Source organism: Gobius niger (genome assembly GCF_951799975.1).
Source record: "Gobius niger genome assembly, chromosome: 4".
NCBI lineage: Eukaryota > Metazoa > Chordata > Actinopteri > Gobiiformes > Gobiidae > Gobius > Gobius niger.
The window spans coordinates 11,080,709-11,099,689 of NC_136855.1; the positions used below are offsets into that span (position 1 = coordinate 11,080,709).

An 18,981-nucleotide genomic window follows, 5' to 3' on the forward strand; every position below is an offset into this window, starting at 1 on the left:
ATAATTGGCTGCCTCAGCCTGCAATTGATGTATCTTAAGTAATTTTAAACAATTTGATTTTTTTCTGAAGTCCCTCCCTTTGCTGATCTCAGACACCAATCAGAATCTGCAGTTCCGTAACTCTGACCAATGAGACGAGCTTTCCTGTGAACCGGCCTCTGCCTGGTACAATAAGAGAGACTCACTTTTATTATTTAGCTGATGTCACTATTTGTATTTGTGTTGCTGTATGTTTCAGCTCTGTCACCTGCCAGGGCACTGCTGACATAAACTAGCATCTTACATCACAAAAATAAACTCAATTCGATGTTCTACTCTAATTGGCAAGATATATTAAGAACTAAAGCAAAAGTATTGCTGGGATTGATTCCTGCTGTGACGTTTGTTTATGTAGCATCCAAAGGACAACAGACGAGTCCACTGTTTGATAAACTCCTCACCGCGGCCCATGTTTCGATGCTGTGTGTGCCCTGCAGAGTCGGCTCAACAGGTCCCGAGATGCTGCAGGGATGATCTGGGTGTGTCTCTTCAGCCTGTTATTAGCAGAGCCGCTCTTTTGATGAGTTTTAATGAGGACATGTGGCTGCGGTTCAGACCCGATGATCTCACAGCATCAACCGCTTTATGGTTCGGTCCACGGTTGCAAATGGGCGTTCATGTTTTATGGCCTGTTGCTGCAAGTTATAAATGATGTGAATTGCCTTCACTTTGAAGCCTTTGCGTTTGAGAATAGTTAAAAAGTTTTCCATGAACTCTTTTCAAGCAATCTAAAAAAATGAATAAAATAATAAATCTCAGTTGCATAATAACATTTCATAATTACTGCGCTTCTATTTAGTTCATATCACTTGGACTGATACCGATGGTCAAATAAGGATACTACTGATGTTTTTTTATTTTATTGTAAATCAAATCACATAATGACATAAATTGTTATATTGCTGAGTATAGTAATGTGAAATGACCAGGGAACAGGGTCTCGGGTTCGATCTCTGAGGAGTTGGCATGTTCTCCCTGTCTGCGTAGGTTTCCTCCGAGTGCTCTGGTTTCCCCTACCACAAAGAACATGGACATTAGAGCGTATGTGAGAGTGGGTGGCTGGTGGTGGATTGAGAGCACTACTTCCATCAGTCAACTCCAGGGCAGCTGTGGCTGCTAAGGTCGTTTACCACCGCCCAGTGAATTCATATTGTCCCATGTAAAAGCGCTTTGTGCCCGTGTCTGTGAAGGGTGACCTGAGGCATCAGAGTTTCACAAATAGGAAACAGATTGTTGTCATAAAAGTACATTGTGTTGGAATTAAAGGTGTATTATGGAGCTTTTTATGTGAAAATATATATATATTTGTGCGTAATTGACCTTTTAGCGACCTATTGGCTGTACGGGTGGTTAACATGGTTTACTTTCTATCTCAGTAGTCTCTACAACGCTCAAGGATCAGTTGTTTTGTAGGTTTTCTGGAGAGAGGGTCCGTCAGCAGTGAAAACCTACCAGAAACTCTAAACACAATTGATTCTGGAGCCAGAGTGATGGAAAGTAAAGGCGCCATGCAAACCACTCATGGCTGGGTCACTAAACGGTGAAACAAGCAATATAAATCAATATATGTTTTTCACATAAAAAGTTTAATAATGTGCCTTTAAAGTGAGCGTGTGAACATTTTGAAGTGAGGTTGTAATTCTGCCCTTTGCACTTTTTTTAACGGATGTGATTCATTGGGTTTGCATCAACTACTGTAACATTAAGTGACATTTAGAGCTGCTGTAAGTAAGGAACATATAAAATATGCAATTACTATGTTGAATATTGCAAAACTGTATGACCTGAAATGTGTTCAGTGACGTATGAAGCTCTTACCACGTTGAGTGCCAAAAACGGAAAAAATAGTTTTTGCGTGTACGAAACTAGACACTCATACCGTATGTGTGATTTTGGTAGCTCTGTGATGAACAGAACTGAAATAAATGACGATCAAAAACTTGTGAAAAGTCACACCTGGACATTTCATGTTTCTTTTCTTTTCTTTTTTTAGTCCGAGGGGGCGTGGTGTTGGGCTTCGAAGCTGTAGAGCCGACACTTCTGTCTCGCCCTGTGGAGCGCTTTTGACAAAGCAGAGCGACTTCCGATGGAAGAGTTTTTAAATGGTTAAAATCGTTCGGCTGAGAAACATCTTGTTAAAGTCTTCAATCCGAGAACAGGCTGTTTAAATCCACACGCGATAAAAAGTGATCGATCTGCGGCAAGACGTGGTGTCTTTCAAAATGTGTCAACAATGTTGTCGTTGAAACTGAGATATTTAGGCATTTGCCTCCTCCCATGACGTTAGTGCCTGTAGAGGAGAGCGGAGTTAATCAGAAAGGAGAGTGTTTCATAAAAGACGCATTATCTCCGGTTCTAGAAAAAAATCTTTGATTCTGATCAAAACTTGCCTCTGTTTAGCTTAGATATCACCGGAACCGAGGTGTAGAATTAAACTGTTTTCACCTACGGAGAGCTCAGAGTCTCACCTTTCAAACGAGCCATAGCATTGTGTCCATGGCTATAACATAGAATACACTGTGGTGCTACAAACATCATGAAAAATGGTCTGGATTGTCGGCGCTCAACAGCTAAATACCAAAACCAGCGCGGCACTCAGTGTGTTACATTTTCAAATGCATCGGTGACAAATGGTTTTCACTATAACAAGATACACTATTCCTAAACTTTAATTTTGTGAACAAATTCTCATAAATTGCAAAAAAAAGAAATAATGGATCAGCTTTCAGTATAACTACAGCTGCTCTTTAAGTGCCATCTTGTATTTAGCTGAATTGCTTGGCCTGTCTTTTGTCTATTGTTTATCTCAAGTCAGAGCTCTCCCATACATTTCATCTTTATCCCGTCATACCGCTGTATACAGTCATATTTCTCAAATGCTTTCAGCCGGCTCTATCTCTCCATCTCTGCCGTCTCTGTCGTGCAGACTGGGGCTCGGGACCGCTCCCCTGAATCACGCACTCCAGATTAGGATCTGTATTTTTTTTGTGACTGTTGGACTTTGTTGATCTTGTGTTTATGAAAAGTGACGCACAGGGGGAGACGTGACCCTCATGTCGATGCAGAGATACCTGCGCGGGAGCGAGATAACTCAGGCTGACGGTAAAACTCTGGCATTCTTTGGGGAAAGTTGACATTTAGATGAGGAGATTAGCTGTGTTACATAACGTTGGTTGAGCTGAGGAAGTGTTCGCCAGACACGCCGACTTTCTTCTTCAATGCAGGAACGTTAGGATTTGAGGACTATCCCATCACGGCCACTGATTGCAGCGCGTCACTCAAGTGCAGAAGAAACCATATCCTCACAAAGATTTCTGCATCATTCAGTGCCAGCTTTAAAACCTCTCACACCACTGATTAACAGCTTTGAATTGCACGTTCATCTGAAGTATATAAAAAGAACAGTTGCATAGATTTGACTAACTGTTCTGATCTGGGGCTGCTGCAGTTGTTCTTAGTTCGGCAACGTTATGAGCCCAAAGAATGAGATCAGCTGAACCTGAACATCCTGAATGACCAGGTTATTCCATCAAAGGATTGTTTCTTCAGGATTCATATTGTGAAAGAGTGGTTCAGGGAGCATAAGATGGATTGGTCACCACAGAGTGCAGATCTTAACCCTGTAGAGGGGTTAAGATCTTTGGGATGTGCTGGAGACTTGATTGAAATGAATATTTTGATTCTGATGAGATTTGATAATAAATCTTTTGAATTGAATGGAATTTAATTGAATTCAGAAGGCTTTGCGCCATGGTCACACTCTCCCATCGTCACCACTGGATCTTTTACGTTGCAGAAGCTTATTGAAACAATGCCACAGCGAGTGTGTGCTGTAAAAAAAAAAGAAGCTAATTGCGACCAACAAAATATTAGAGTGTGTGACCTTTTTTTGTGGTGCTTTCTTTTGGTCAAACAGCGCAGAATAATGAGTTTCTGGAGAGACTTTGTAGTATTCTCTTATTGAAGTATTCTCTTAGGGCAAGACATATTGAATTTTGGTACTTTGTAGATCTAATTCTGCAGATTGTATTGTGTTAGTAGTACCTACCTTATCCCGGAGGTTCCCGTGGGTACCACCATGATTTGTATACCCGCCCCTTCACGTGTGTTAGTTAGTCTGGAGAAACAGTGCAGTGTCGACTTGTTGGTGCAAATGAACGCGGGGGGCACCAGGGTGCGCTTCGATGGCGTACGGAGTGCTCAACGGACACAACAGCGACCTCCGACCACGACAGACGCATAGGACTCGGCCAGAGCCACTGTGCATTTTATCCTAGCGGCAAACATTTTCCCTCGTTCTCCACTTAGTGAACAGACTTCGCGTTCTACCAGAAGTATCAATACGTGTGCACTGCTGATCCGCAGTGCACACAAAGAGGCCAAAGTGGGCAGGGCGGAGTTAGCCTGGCATAAAGCCAGACTGACTTTATTTATGTATTTTTAAATACATTTATAGACAGTCTGGAATTGTGGTGGAAGGACGCAATTTCCAAATCGAGACTGGAGGCGGGGCTAACGATCACAAAGCGACCTACGCTTTGCCATCTGGCTTACATTCCAACAACCCTCTCCCCCACCATTTTTTTCCGCCTCTGATCTAAGAAACCTTGTCAAGCCAGTTTGATCCCAAATTGTACAAGTTTATGGTGTCTTTGTGCCCTTGTGCAAGGCACTATCAGACGTACATTTGCAGCCATGTCTCTGCCAATCTGTCCCAGGGCAGCTGTGAAAGAACAATTTTCCGCCTCTGAGTCTGAGCAGAGAGAATAATGTGTCAAACTGTAAAGCGGTTTTGACAGACGGGAAAAGCAGTTGGTGAGAGGCTTATGCATCATCAAAGATTTTGAGCTCTTGCTTACTTCCTATGCAATTTCCTTGGAAGACTGTATTTATTTTTTGGGCTGCAGGCTCAGGAGTGGGGAGAGGCATTCAGCAAACTGTCAGAACTGGGAATTAATCTCATGACTCTTGGGACGGCAAAGTGGCCAGATTATGCGTTTCAGCTTTGTGCGGCGCAACAATGTTCTTGTTTGAAATACTTTGCCAAAGCAAAAACAATGGCCATGATAAAAGTCCCTCCTGGCAGTGATTCTCCGGCCGCTCCTGTTCTGCCTCATAAAGAACAGACAGCAACAGTTGGCTCCAGCGCAGGATCAATGGGGAGTCATTAATAATGTACATGTTTTTTGTGTTTGATGGAAGCCATAAAAAAGAAATGGAAACAGAAGCCGAGATGGAGAGAGAGGAGGGCGATACTGAGAGAGGAGAGAGCTGTGATACAACCACATAATAAAACTCAGATGACAGTTGATATTTCCCTGACAGTGAGTATACTGTACCATTTCTATTCACAGGAGGTTCCTTGTAATCTGAATGATCGCAGCAAATTGCAAACTCTGCAATTATTGAAGTAATTTTATGCCCCTGTCCCGTATAAAACATAAAACTAGCCAACACTAAAATGCCTTCTGTCTTCTTGTCTATGTCCCACTCATGAATCAAAGCAGTCAAAGCTTTATTTCTTAGCCTAGTTTTTAATGTGAAAAATAGAAGAGGATTGAAAATCTAATTCATTTTTCTTGCGATGATATCGGCCAGCCCTGTTTCACATATTTGTTGTCCATTATTCAGCTCTTTTGATAATCTTCCTCGCATTGATCCAAAGCAGCCCATTCTGCCTCTCTGTGATGTTTTTCTCTGTGTTTTTTTTGAAGTCCTCCTCTTCTCTATTTGAGCGCACGTCTGTTGAACATTTAGTCCTTTGTTGCTGGGCCTAATCACCGCTCACACTGTACTTCAGAGGTATTTACTGCTCTTCACTTCCTGTTTGCAGCGCTAATGAGAGCCTCGACTCGCTCAGCGCTCAAATACTCAGGCGTACTGTACGTATACTATAGCTACAGACAAGACACTCGCTTATGCTGAAATTTCTATCAGTAGCTATAAGATGAAACACAGTCTAATTGAAAGTGCTATTAAATTATTATGATTGCATTTTTTATCTACTAAAATGTCTTCAGCAGAGATCTGAATCTTCCATCTTCATTGTGTCATATAAAACCAGCTTAAACCATTTTTGCCATTGAAAAATATGAATATTCCGACTTTTTAAAGGAATGATTAAGACTAATCTGCCTTGGAAACGCTATAATGACCATAATACACACCAATATTTACCTGAAACTTTGTGAGCCAAAAGGTTCTAAAAGTGTTTCACTGTATTTTCCAGGTATTTCTCACAAAACTGTTAGAGGATGACATTAAATCGCTATTTTATCTCTGTCATAGCCTTGACTGTGGTGCTCAGACTCTCAGCTACTGAATGTTTGCTTGCGTATCAGTATTGCGCTCTGAGAGGGTATTTATCCCTTTTCTGTGGAAGCATAGACAGACTTGAATGGTAGGACTAGCACAATGTCTCGAGTTCATGTCTCCGGGTCCCGTACCGATGGTAAATAAACTTCTCCTGTATAAGGGGATATCATCTCTCCTCTCGAACACCGTTGTTAATTCTCTAACAAAAAACGATTAGCCTCCACTGATCCTTAAAACTTCAGTCGCACTAAGAAAGCAGGTGGGTCGCACATGTGTTGGGGAGGTATGGCTACATAGTGGTGAGGAGTGGCCGATGACGCCAAAATGACCCGGTCCAAAATAAAAGGTACACAGACCAAAAAACATTTGACACCCAATACAGATCAGTGCACCTACTATACGTGCATTTTGCACTGGACATACAGTGCCTCTCGTATGTATTCATTCATTCATAAATATTTTATTTTGATTTTTTTACTGAACGTTCACACAGAAGTAACAGACAACTGTGAAGTGAAAGCAAAATGATACATGATTCTGTTATTTTTCAAAAAATAGAAAAGTGAAAAGTGGGGCGTGCATAAGTATTCATACAGCATTTTCTGAGTGCATTAAATTGCCTTTATAACATTCCTAATGACTCCAGAATGTTCACACCTTGGCCTAACCATTAAATAGATGCCAACTGTGTGTAATTTACTCTCAGTATAATTTCAGCTGTTCTTTTAGGCCCTCAGAGCTATGGTCAGAGTGTATTGGTCACTAAACAACATCATGAAGGTCAAGGAGCACCAGAGAGCTGTGGAGAAGTTTAAAGCAGAATCTGTGCATGGGACAACTATAAGTCGTACTCTGGCCTTCATGGACGAGTGGAAGAAGAAAGCCATTATTGAAAGGAGGCCATAAGAAATCCTGTTTGAAGTTTGCTAGAAGTCATATGGAGGACACAGCTCCATGTGGAAGAAGGAGCTTTGGTCAGATGAGACAAAAATTGAACTTTTTGGCCCAAATGCAAAACGTTATGTATGGAGCAAACCTAACACTGCTCATCGTCCTGAGTGCACCATCCCCAGTGTCAAATATACGGGGGGGAGCATTATGCTGTGGGGCTGCTTTTCCTCAGCGGGGGCTGGGGAGATTGTAAGAATAGTTGTGATGATGGATGGAGCCAAATACAGAGACATTTTGGAGGAAAACCTGCTAGAGTCAGCAAGAGAACTGAGGCTGGGGCGGAGATTCACCTTCCAGCAGGACAATGACCCGGAGCACAAAGCTAAATCTACAATGGAATGGTTCAATAAAAACATATTAATGTGTTAGAATGGCCCAGTCAAAGTCCTGACCTAAATCCTATTGAAAATCTGTGGAATAATCTGAAAACTGCTGTTCACAAACGTTCTCCTTCTAATCTGACAGAGCTTGAGTTGTTTTGTAAAGAGGAATGGGCTCAAATGTCAGTCTCTACATGTGCAAATCTTGTAGAGTCAGACCCCAAAAGACTTGTGCTGTTATTGCAGTAAAAGGGGGTTCCACAAAGTATTCATTCATGCTGTATGAATACTTATGCACGGCCCACTTTTCCCTTTTCTATTTTTTGAAAAATAACAGAATCATGTTTCATTTCGCTTTCACTTCACAGTTGTCCTTTACTTGTGTGTGAACGTTCAGTAAAAAAATCAAAATAAAATCTTTATGTTTAGGGTTGTAAACATGACAAAATGTGCAAAAGTTCAAAGTGTATGAATACTTTCGAGAGGCACTGTAGCTTGTGAAAGCTCTGTGGCAGTCAAGTTGCAAACATGGTTTTCTGGCCAGAGACACCAGGGGGAGATGAAAGACCCTCCAATCATCCCATAAACACTTGTATTACCCCCACATGGACTACGAAAAGGATTTATTATGGTAAACACATTACTTAGTACTGCTTTAATGTAATTGTACATCGTCCTGATAAATGAATAACTGTATTTGAAGTTCCCCCCAGTTCCTTTGAAGCCTTGTTTTGTTCCTGATGTAGTATCTATTTTAAGTCTCATCATTTTTGTTCGGATTGGATGAATCTCTTTGTTGATATTTTACCAAAATGGTTTGGTGAAACATCATTATCGCAACATTCACGTCTCCGTCCTTGTGCTTGTTCGTGCTGCTCAGCCTATAGTGCATACATGCGCGCTGTGCCAAGCTGCTGGTGTGGCTGTAATGTCTGTGGACAGCTCTGTGGCGAGTCGCTCTGCTGACAGATGGTTGCTCACTGACCCTCCTCTTAACTCCTTCTTCCCTCTCCTCGCCTCCTTCCTGTCTAAACCACGTCTGCATGTGGTCTTGAACTCCGAGAGCCCTCCACAGACGCAGACACGCTGACGGCTTCGGGTTCGAGCGGGATTGGTCTCTTTTTGCGGCTGATGATGAGAAGCGCGTTATGCCAGTTTCTGAAGATAAAATGATTCACAGCCTCTCTGTCTCTCGCGCCCCGAGCAAAATGTCTGCGCTGGGGTCTGGTCCGGCTGGTGAAGAGGGTTTTTGTTTTGAGTCACTCACGCAGATTACAAACACAGTCAACGTTGGGGAAATTGTGACGCAAAGCCAGAGGCCAGGGGTTTGACCGAGGACAGATCTCTGGTAAAAGCCTGAATACTTAAAGCTCATGTTGTTTCTACTTGTAATTTTCGGTAACATTTGCTTGCTCTTTTGTCAGTGACCTTTGCGGTATTGACCCGGTTTGGATCCACTAATGCACTGCAATGTTTACAACCCCCAGTTCATATAATATATCAATAACAACACCTTTGAGACTAATGATGGCTGCGGTTCATGACCACAGGCCAGTTCTTTTTAATGACTGGAATGAAGGGACTTGCTGCAGCCTGGAGTTTTTACGTCACCCTCATTTTAATGGACCTGTTCACCTGACTACGTTCCCATGGGTGCTGGCATGAGTGTTGCTCTGCCCTTCACTTGTGTTAGTTTACCCAGGACTGCAGACGCCAAGAGAAAAGCTACACAGACACAAGTGTTTTCAGACAGATTTCACACAAATGTACTTAACGGTACTGGACTTCGGATTTTAGCGGCAAATGGACTTAATGAATGGACTTCTCGCTCTACAGGAAGAGTCATGGCAAAGGAAGTGCTGATCCGTGGCAAAAAGAGGCGGAATAAGGTGAAGAGTGTTGATCTAACCCTAACATAGTGTAACGTTAGGCCCTCCCAGATCACTGTGAGAAATATAGCTGGACACAAAAGTCAAATATTAGTAAACTACTTAAAATGTGAGACTGATTCATTTCAAATGTGCCTGAGGGTGGACAAACAGATCTCTCGGTTTAGGGGGAACTGCTATTGTTTCCACTACCACTAATTCCTATTTGTAAAAAGCACCGTGAGAAGGATCAGACCGCATCTATTGATTAAGAAAAACATAGTCCGACGGCCGAGCTAGCCCAAACCCAACTGTTTCCTGTACTTGTTGCATTCTTTTGGGAAGTTTTCCGTGTCTCGCTGAAAGAAAAAAGAAAAGAAAAAAGATATTTAAAGTAGGGTTGTTCTGGATTTTACGCTGATACCACAGATTTGCCTGGTATCGGTGAGGACCTAAACCCAAACACACTGACAGACAATTAAACCCCCATTAATCACATTTGTGTTTTTTTTTTTTCTCCACACAGTGCACAGACTTTGTTTAATCTGCATAATGAACCATGTGCTATAGCTTTTGGAATATCTTACAGGCTTCGTTATTGTTTTTGTTCACTTGCTGTGTTATCGGACAGGTACTCGGTATCGGTGACTACTCTGAACCCAAGTATCGGCATCGGGTAGGGAAAACAGGTGTCAGAATAATTTAACCTCTTCACCCCCACCTGAACCGAGCACATTTTGTCCAGTTTGGCTTTACCCAAATCTAAAAGCTTCTTGAAAAAAGCGGCAAAATAGCAACAAAAATGAGACAAAAATTAGGATGAAAATGCAACTAAACAGCAACAAAACCCTGACAAAAATGTGACAAAAAAAGTGACAAAAAAGGCATTGAAAATGCAACAACAAAAATTCACAAAAGAGCTATGAATAAAAGTGACAACAATGCGAGGAAAAATATCTGTTAGGATGAGTTTTGTATTAGCTTTCAAATGAGGCGTTACGATAGGCGTTTAGATTTGGGTAAAGCTGAACTGGAGAAAATGCGCTCGGTTAAAGGCACACTGCGTAACATTTTGGTCTATTGCTATCAGTACCAAACATCTTCCTTATGACCAGCCCGACACAGAAAATGCTATCACTGCAGTGATCAATCAAAGAATGGATTTGAATGAGAATCTCGACTTTAGTCTACATCTCCATGGAAACGAGCCGGAGACGTACCCACTCCCGGTAAAGCTACAGACATGTCACAGCAAAAGTACATGTTTGTTTGTACATTTATGAGGAATTTTTCAGTAATGTGAATGTCTGTCATAAAATAAATGCTTGTATTTCATTTTTATTCATTGGGGTGAAAGAGGTTAAAGAATGCGTCTGTAGCAGAAAACATGTAAATTGCAGATCACCACTTCTGTCAAAAACTTCACGCAGGATGTAAATACTTATTGCCAAAAGTATTCAGTCTCCTGCCTCAGCTTGCACATCCATATTGAGTCACATTCTGAATCCATCCTCAATCTGTTACAGGCCTTAACAGTGTGAGATGATGGGTTTCCCTCCTTACCTATATGTCCTAATGCCATGCAATGTAAATGTGACTTTAATGCTGCATAATTGCTTCGCACTTTCCCCGCTGGATTAATCTGAACTTGGCGCCTTACACCCATCATTTTTTTTCATCTTGCCTCAGAGTTATGATCTAGGCCCCTGCTACTTGACTAAAGTGTTGAATTATCTGTAATGTGTGGTGTTAAATGGAGCTGGTAAATCTCAAACTGCCTGAGTCGCAGACAGTGAGGCGTTCGGGTGTTCCCTGTGTGTCAGAGATGAAAGCGAGAGAGAGAGAGAGAGAGAGCAGTGGAGTCAGGGCGACACCAGAAGATGACAGGAAACTAAATAAACACAAAACTGGATACAAGCTTGTTTGTGGAGCGAGTCGCTGTGACTTAAGCTTCATATTGTTGTTTGCAAAAAGGATGAAATTAGGTGAAAATGAATGAATATTTTGCTGAACACAAAGATCACATTTCATATTGTATTTACTCTTTGTTTGAAGTTGTATAAAGCCATTTACTTCTTCAGAGAGATCAGACTGTGAGTGGCTAAATATACTCACTCACAGCATGACCAATGGGGTGCAGTGGAAAGGTAAAATGCCTGTCAGTATCTTTAAAATTCCCTGGAAAAATGCATCTCAATTGGTCCTTTATGGTGCACAATGTAGAAAACTACGCTTTCCTTTGGGATACACTTGGGTGGTGTGGCCCTTGGTGTTTTGGGGGTGAAGAAAATCGGCCCTCCACACACAAACTTGCTCACCCCTGCTATAAGACGTCCATATCCTGTCCTTGCCTTTAGGTCAAAAACCTTCCAAAGGTGTGTGTGTGCTACAGAAGTATTTGCTCCAGTCGTACAGATTTTACTTTACAGATGCCCAATTCCAATCTGGCCTATAGGGCACCAAATAGGACAGGGCCGACCCTGATGGGGAAAACTGTTGATTCTTGTTTTCACATGTTCCTGTGGAATAAAAGCATTTTAAGCACACTCGAAATAAATTGGTTCCTTTCAAATGTTGCCGGCACAGAGTTACTGTAGAAAAATAAACATATTGTCCTGTAGAGAGACAGACATTTATATAGAAAATATGCCTTTTGACAAAACAAAAAGAAAAAACAAATAATCATTTGCAAGACAATATCAACATAAATAGCATGTGTGATGAAGTGTAGCCTTATGTATTTCCCAGTCCTTTCACTAACTATGACTTAAAGGAACACAGCAGCTTTCTGTATAGTTTCATAATCCTATGCCAGATAACATTTAGCCAAATGAATAGCGAGTCATTACATTTATCATATTTCATTGTTATTGCTATATCTAGCAATCCAACCAATATTTACACAGAACTAACAATAAAACTTGTCCTGTAGATGTAGAAAAAGGGCACGAGAAGCTACGTTAAGCTTCTCGATTAAAATGAAGGGTTTGTCTCCTCTCATGGTGGGTCCAAGCAATGTTTTGTGCGGCCTCACTGCAGATTCTGCATGTAAGTATCTATTGAAATTGCGATTTTGACTTATTACAATTCCCGCTTCCCTGCCCTATCCCACTGACTCTTCCTAGTGATTCCATGAAGCTCCTGTCCCACTCGCATGCCCCAGCCCTCCCTCCCTCCCTCCCTAACCCCGCCCCGAGGCTGGCGGCGAACACTGGGAGCGCGTCAGCCAGTCTGCTCTGAACATGTGTCACAGATAAGAGCAGCACCTCAGAGCGTCCCGGGACAGAGGGAGCACACAGCACCCGGCGTCTTCCAGCCTTCAATCTGATAACTGCGGAGCGAACACCACTCTCAGCCTTATCTCCAACAGGCTTTTAAAGAGGTACACACTTGTAATGTCACTACAAGAGCTGCAGCTGCAGCTGCTGCGACTGCTGCCGGAAGAGGCTCGAGCAGCAGCGTTTGGAGCAGAACTTAGGAATCACTTGTGCCTGGTCTGCGCGTCAGGTGCAAAAAAATCTCATATTTTTGCTCATATTTTATGAAGTTTTGGTGTTCGTTCGCGCCCCAAAAACATACACAATAGAATTAAGTTGAGCAGCAAAACTTTTAAGAATTGTTATAGATAAAGCTTTATAGCAGATGACTGTTTATTATGTATATTACCCTCCCACTAAAACTACGGCTGGGACAAAATATTGCTTTGCTTGACAATAATGTCCTTGTTGTGATGCATATTGTATCAGAAACCAAGCATCGCAACACTTTTGTACCCAACTCAGCTCTTGGAAACAAATTGTTCAAAGATTTTTTAAAGATTTTATTATTTCAAAGAATTGATTCATTGTCAATTTATTTCTCAATGAATGAAATAGTTAATTCTCTCGTCCTTGTTGTGGAGTGAAGGGTGGAAGCACAGGGGAGGGAAGGGAGAGAGTTCAGCTTCCTGATAGCCTGGTGTATGAAACTGTTCTTCAGTCGACTGGAACTGGCTTGTGGATTCCGTAGTCCTGAAGATATAGATCCTTTTTTTGTTCACCGAAAGCAAAAGTGATAGCAATGTCCCGTTTTTTGCTCCCACAACTTCCCAGGCCTAAAGGTGCCTACACTCCTATCTCCTAACAACTTGATTCTTTGTTTGTGCTTTGGTGACAGTGGAATAGTTTTACTCGGCTACATTTCTCTGACACTTGATGCAAACCTCGCCTTTTTCCTCCCTCCTGCCTCCCCCGGATGTGATTTAAATGTGTTATATGTGGTTGAGTGTGCAGTACCTGTCTGTCCAGCGATCATAAAATCCTGTTTCAAACATGTTTGTAATCCAAAGCGTTCTTCATTGCGTCCGTGTTTTCACAAGTTTATTGAAGCTTGTGATTCCTCTGATCCGAATGCCTGGGCTCGGGAAAGGCATTTCAAACCATAAAGCTTTTCCTCCTCTTTTCGGACGGTGTTTCCGTTTCACTTGTGTCTTTATGATGCCGTAGAGGTGGTTCTGTTGCTCCAAATTCAGATGATACAAACATTTTTCCAGAATGTGTGTCTCTGAACAGCTGGCACGTGTATCCGCTCTTCCACACCTGCCGCCACGCACAGTTATTGAATGCACGTGGGCGCATTTCTCATTGGCAATACACAGTAATCAACCGCACCTGATCCGCGTACCTTAAGGGGGGGTTAAAATCACCGTTAAAATCGGTTACAAGTTTGTACTCCTCTTTTATATATTCTATGTTGTATACTTTTTGCATAATAGTTTCAGAATCATAAGAGACAGAGACAAGCTCCCTCTGAAGTATCTACTAAACATGAATGTCCTGAATAAATCAGCGCTTTACCACTCATACAGCGCCCCCTGCTGTTGCACTTCAACACTGACACGGTTAGAAGCATCATACACAGGATTATAGATGAGACATTTTAGACAATATCAGCGGCGCAAATCGGCATCGGCCTTAGAACAACCCAGTCGACCTCTATCAGTTTTATTTCTATATATTTCTATGATTGAAACATTTACTATAATAATGAATGTTTTGCTATTTGAGGGATAAAAAAAGAAATTACATTTAATTAAATTACTTGAAATATCAGCCTATATATTGACTATCGGCCAGGCCAACCCCCTTCATATCGATATTGGACTCCAATAATCCAGATCGGGCGGGCCCTAATATACAGTATATTAGTATATATTGTATCGCAGTACGTATCGTATCGGGCCCTCTGTATCTGACACGTATTTTATCTTCACAAAAGTGCATCATCCCTGCCCAACTAAAACATGTACAATAGGTCCTGCTCTCAGGCCAGGACTCCGTTTTCAAAAAAATATTCAAAACTCAGTGCGACTTTCCTGGTTATTCTACGTGTGTTCCTCAGTTATTTCATTATTATTTCCATAATATTTCCATATTTCTGAACTTCATCGTTTAACTGAGCGCTTCCAAAAGCGGGAGCTGCAGGGGGGCCCTCAAAGCTTGTCTTCAAAGTGCAGACGAGTACTGTGGAGAAACATTTTTGCACGTCTAGTCATTGCTATTTGTTGTCATTTAAGCCATATAACTTGACAAATTCTCATTATCATTTTTGCAGGGTCCTCATGGGATGCTTCGCTCGATAAGGGGGGACTTCGGGGATTCCCGGCTGAACTCATTTGTGAATTTGAGCAAATGAACTGGATTTTCGATTGTAGATAGTTTGATTTACGTGTAACCTGCCGCCACTGTGTTTTACAACTCTTCCCCGGTGAATGTTCCCATACGCTCTCCTCGCTCGAGCTTTGTTCCCAGCCTTAAAAGTGTCACTCTTGCTCCCTTTACGGGCCCGCGTGTCTGCTCCGGGGACTCCTGCTCCGGCGTTTATTTGGGTAATGGCAGTAAACAGGTGTGCGCAGGTGGAATAATGACAGACGTCCACAGTGAGAGGAGAGCGGAGAGGAGCTGGGACTCTGACGGAAAAGTGTCAATTAGGCCGGTTCTGCGGGGCTGTGTTTATGCGAGCCGAGGGAGACATATTGATTAACCGGCCCCCGCTGCTGCTGTGAGAAGTGCACCCATGGAGAGGCGAAGCACCAAATATCAAACAGTGGCGCTATGAATTCTTAGCCTTGGTTTAGTTTTGTTTCGGCTGCATTCTTACTCACAAATTTCTATCTAACATTTTCGGCTTGTCAATGAAAATAACCCTGCTTTTATATGATGCAACTAGAAATAATTATAGGTCTTTAAAGTGCCTCAACAAGATGTGATGCTCCCCTTTTGCCAGAGAATAAATTGATTACAACAGCTTTTGCACGAGATTACAACTATTGACCCCGAGTACCACCCGAGGCTGCCCACGCACATCAGTGTTGTAATGGGTGAGCGTTAGAACCATTGAATTCAACAGTCTGTGGTTAAAGCGAATGGTTGTGTACCATAACATGACGAGACGTTGATGAGTTCAGGTTGACGAGACGAAAATGAGAGAAAGTGGTTCGTCAGAGGTCTGGGCTCATTCTACGCATTAGGACATTGCTGGAACATGTAGGGGGAGGAAAATACTAATACTAATAACATTTTAACATTTTTCAACTCTGTATAGTCCCTTTAACCTGTTACCTGCCATCGTAGGTTTAGGGTAGGGAGGCACCGATACCACTTTTTCTAAAACCGATACGAGTACGAGTACTTGGATTTAAGTACTCGCCGATGCTGAATACCGATACGAGCACAAGGCATTTTCTTTAACATTCTTACTTTTTTCACAGCAGATTGGTTTGTAATTAGTAAATTTACTCATTTGCTACACTTTTAAGGGCAGTTATTAGAATTGTGCTGATGCCATTTATTTATTTATTTTATTTTCATTCAATACAATTTTTAATTTTTATTGCACTGTCCATCATAGACAGAAAAGCCCATGTCCAAAAGCTCCCAATGCCTGAGCTTTATTCATTTATGTGTTTTTATTTAACGATAGTATTGAGATGTTACTTAAATGGTCTCTTTTCGTCTTTACTTAAGCTCCGTGTGGATTTTCTCGTGTGTTTTGTAGCAACTTAGCGAGAAGCTACAGCGTTTTCATTGTTCTGCTGCAGCTCATTTTCGCTCAGTATAAACATGCTGTATCTCTTTACGTTGGATTTTCTGAGGACTTTTTAGTCGCTGGTTTAGTTTTTCAGATGAATAAACCCCTGGGCATAAAACGGCATCAGAATGGCCAAAACGGCTAGCCACGAGTTAGCAACGTTAGCCTGTATGTTGTAAACACTGCAGACTCCACGCTTCAGCAGTAACAACATTTAGCTCTGGTTAAATCCAGCACAGACTGATTAGAGAGCGCAGTCTGTAATAAAGTCAGCTCTATGTGGATTATTGTATTTACACTAAAGAATTCTCCAGTTTGTTGCTATTTTCTCTTTCCTGGATGAGCATGTAAACAGATGCTGCGGCCAAACAGAAAACTGCAGCAAAAACAAACCGCACTTCTAGCGTCACAGTACAACATCCCCTCATAACAGCTCACAAACATCTGCAGGAGAGAAGAATGTCAGAAACAGACAACGTGAGCATGTTTGTGTGCGGGGCCTCAAAAGGCCACGACGTCACGGAGTGAAGCGCTAACAACTTAATATTTACATAAAGAAATGAGTAAACCGCACATTTATTCGTAAAAAAGACGATCAAACTTGCAGTTCACTGTTAGAAGTCCAGCTAATCCACGGCTGCAGCCTCAAAACAAATCCACATGGTCCGAATAGCGATCGATAGTTTTCCATCTTTGAAGGTCTAAACTCTTCATCCCCGTGCGCGTCCTGGTCCTCTGAGGCTCCTCGCGTGTTTCTCTTTTGCCCTTTTATACGAGTTAGCACAACTTTGGAGCTGATTTTACACGTAATCACCAGGTCCTCATGCTGTCCTCATGCTGCATGTATCATCCGTGCTTCCTGTTGGTTTGGGCCGAGTGTTTCCCTGGGATTGATCTGACAGGCACTGCAGCATTATGCTGTCCATATTTTCTTCCAGACAGTTCTGGCCAATTCTCCTCGATTAAAACGCACCACACGATTATTGTGATGGACCGTTATTAAAATCTCGATTGGATTAAAATTCGATTAATTGCCCAGCCCTAGGCATATGCAAATCTCAAAGCGTCTTGACTGGAGAGCTAACAGCCTATATGCCAGTGTGATGCCTCATTTGAAAGCCAAGACCTCCTAGTTTGAGTCTGTGTGTAGTGAAACACAACATACATCACATTTGCCGTTCCTAACCCTAATCATATCCCTAGCCCCCTGATCAGGGGGATGGAGGGTAACAGGTTAATGAAACTGACTTAAACAAAGAGGGCTACCAAAAAACGTTTTATTGTGTATATTATGCATATTGTTTCTGTACTTGTACAGCACTTTGGTCGACTGAGGCTGTTTTTAAGTGTGCTTTATAAATAACATAGACATTGACATTGACTAAAACAACACTGATGGACTTGGATTTTCCCACACTCTAGACATTGTTTCTATAGTTTCAAGTACGCAGCATTACTTAAGTATTGAATATCCACCTTGGGAATATGACCTGGTCCTTTATTGATTTTAAAAGAGGTTTTATCTGCGACGAAGCCTTGGATTAGTAAGTGTCCTTGCCTGAACTATAAAGCAAGTGCGAAGCCCACAATCAATTGAATTCAATAAGTCCTTCTTCTATTTGGGAAAAAGCACTGAAGTGTTAAGTGCTACTTTCCAACTCGTTCTCTTTCAGTATTCAGCGGGGCACTTGGGGTCGTCCCTGGGCAGCAGTTTGGATTAAGTCTCTTGTTACCAATAAATATCTAACTTTAGTTTTAGGCCATTTGACTTTTACTATATCCCGTGGAGTTGTAGCACGTTTTTAAATATTTATGACTCTAAAATCTCCACTTGCCCCCAGCGGCCGCCCACACGTGACCCCGGTCTCTGTGGCGGAGATGTCAGAAAGTCCTGTTAAGGGCCAATAAAACTTTCCTTAAAGTGCCCTTAATACTGTACTTAAAGTTTACTATAGAGTTCATGTTTTGTCAATGACGGAAAGTAGCTGGGGAAAGGATTTTAGTACAACTGTTTAGAGTTTGAAAAAAGCTGTACCTTTCCTCATGTTCCTTTTAAATCCCGTCAACGAGACAACAATCCCAGAAACACAGAAAAGACTGGGAAATCAAACAGAAACAGTGAGAAAACAGCCCCATGGGTTTATTTGAGAGGAAAAGTCTTCTGCATGTGAGCGACACACTACAAATCAACAGTGGTGGTCAAGGTACTTTTATAAAAGTACAGATATTAGAGCCTGTCACGCCTGCAGCACAGTCACAAGAGGCGCTGCAGGAAACAAGGAAGAGACAAACGAGGAGAAGAAGATGGTGAAAGACAATTGGAAGAGGAAGGAGGAGGTGGAGCTGACCAGTGCAGGACACCACGCTCTGAAACAGGGATAAACCCAGAAGGCGCTGCACTATGAAGGTTAATTTGTGTT

The 18,981-nt window shown here is 42.0% G+C and overlaps 1 protein-coding gene across 2 annotated transcripts in view; it reads left to right on the forward strand.

The window, feature by feature from the left end:
• dok4 (docking protein 4) overlaps positions 1-18,981 on the forward strand; it is a 73,680-nt gene that overhangs the window by 13,848 nt on the left and 40,851 nt on the right. The window lies entirely within an intron of this gene.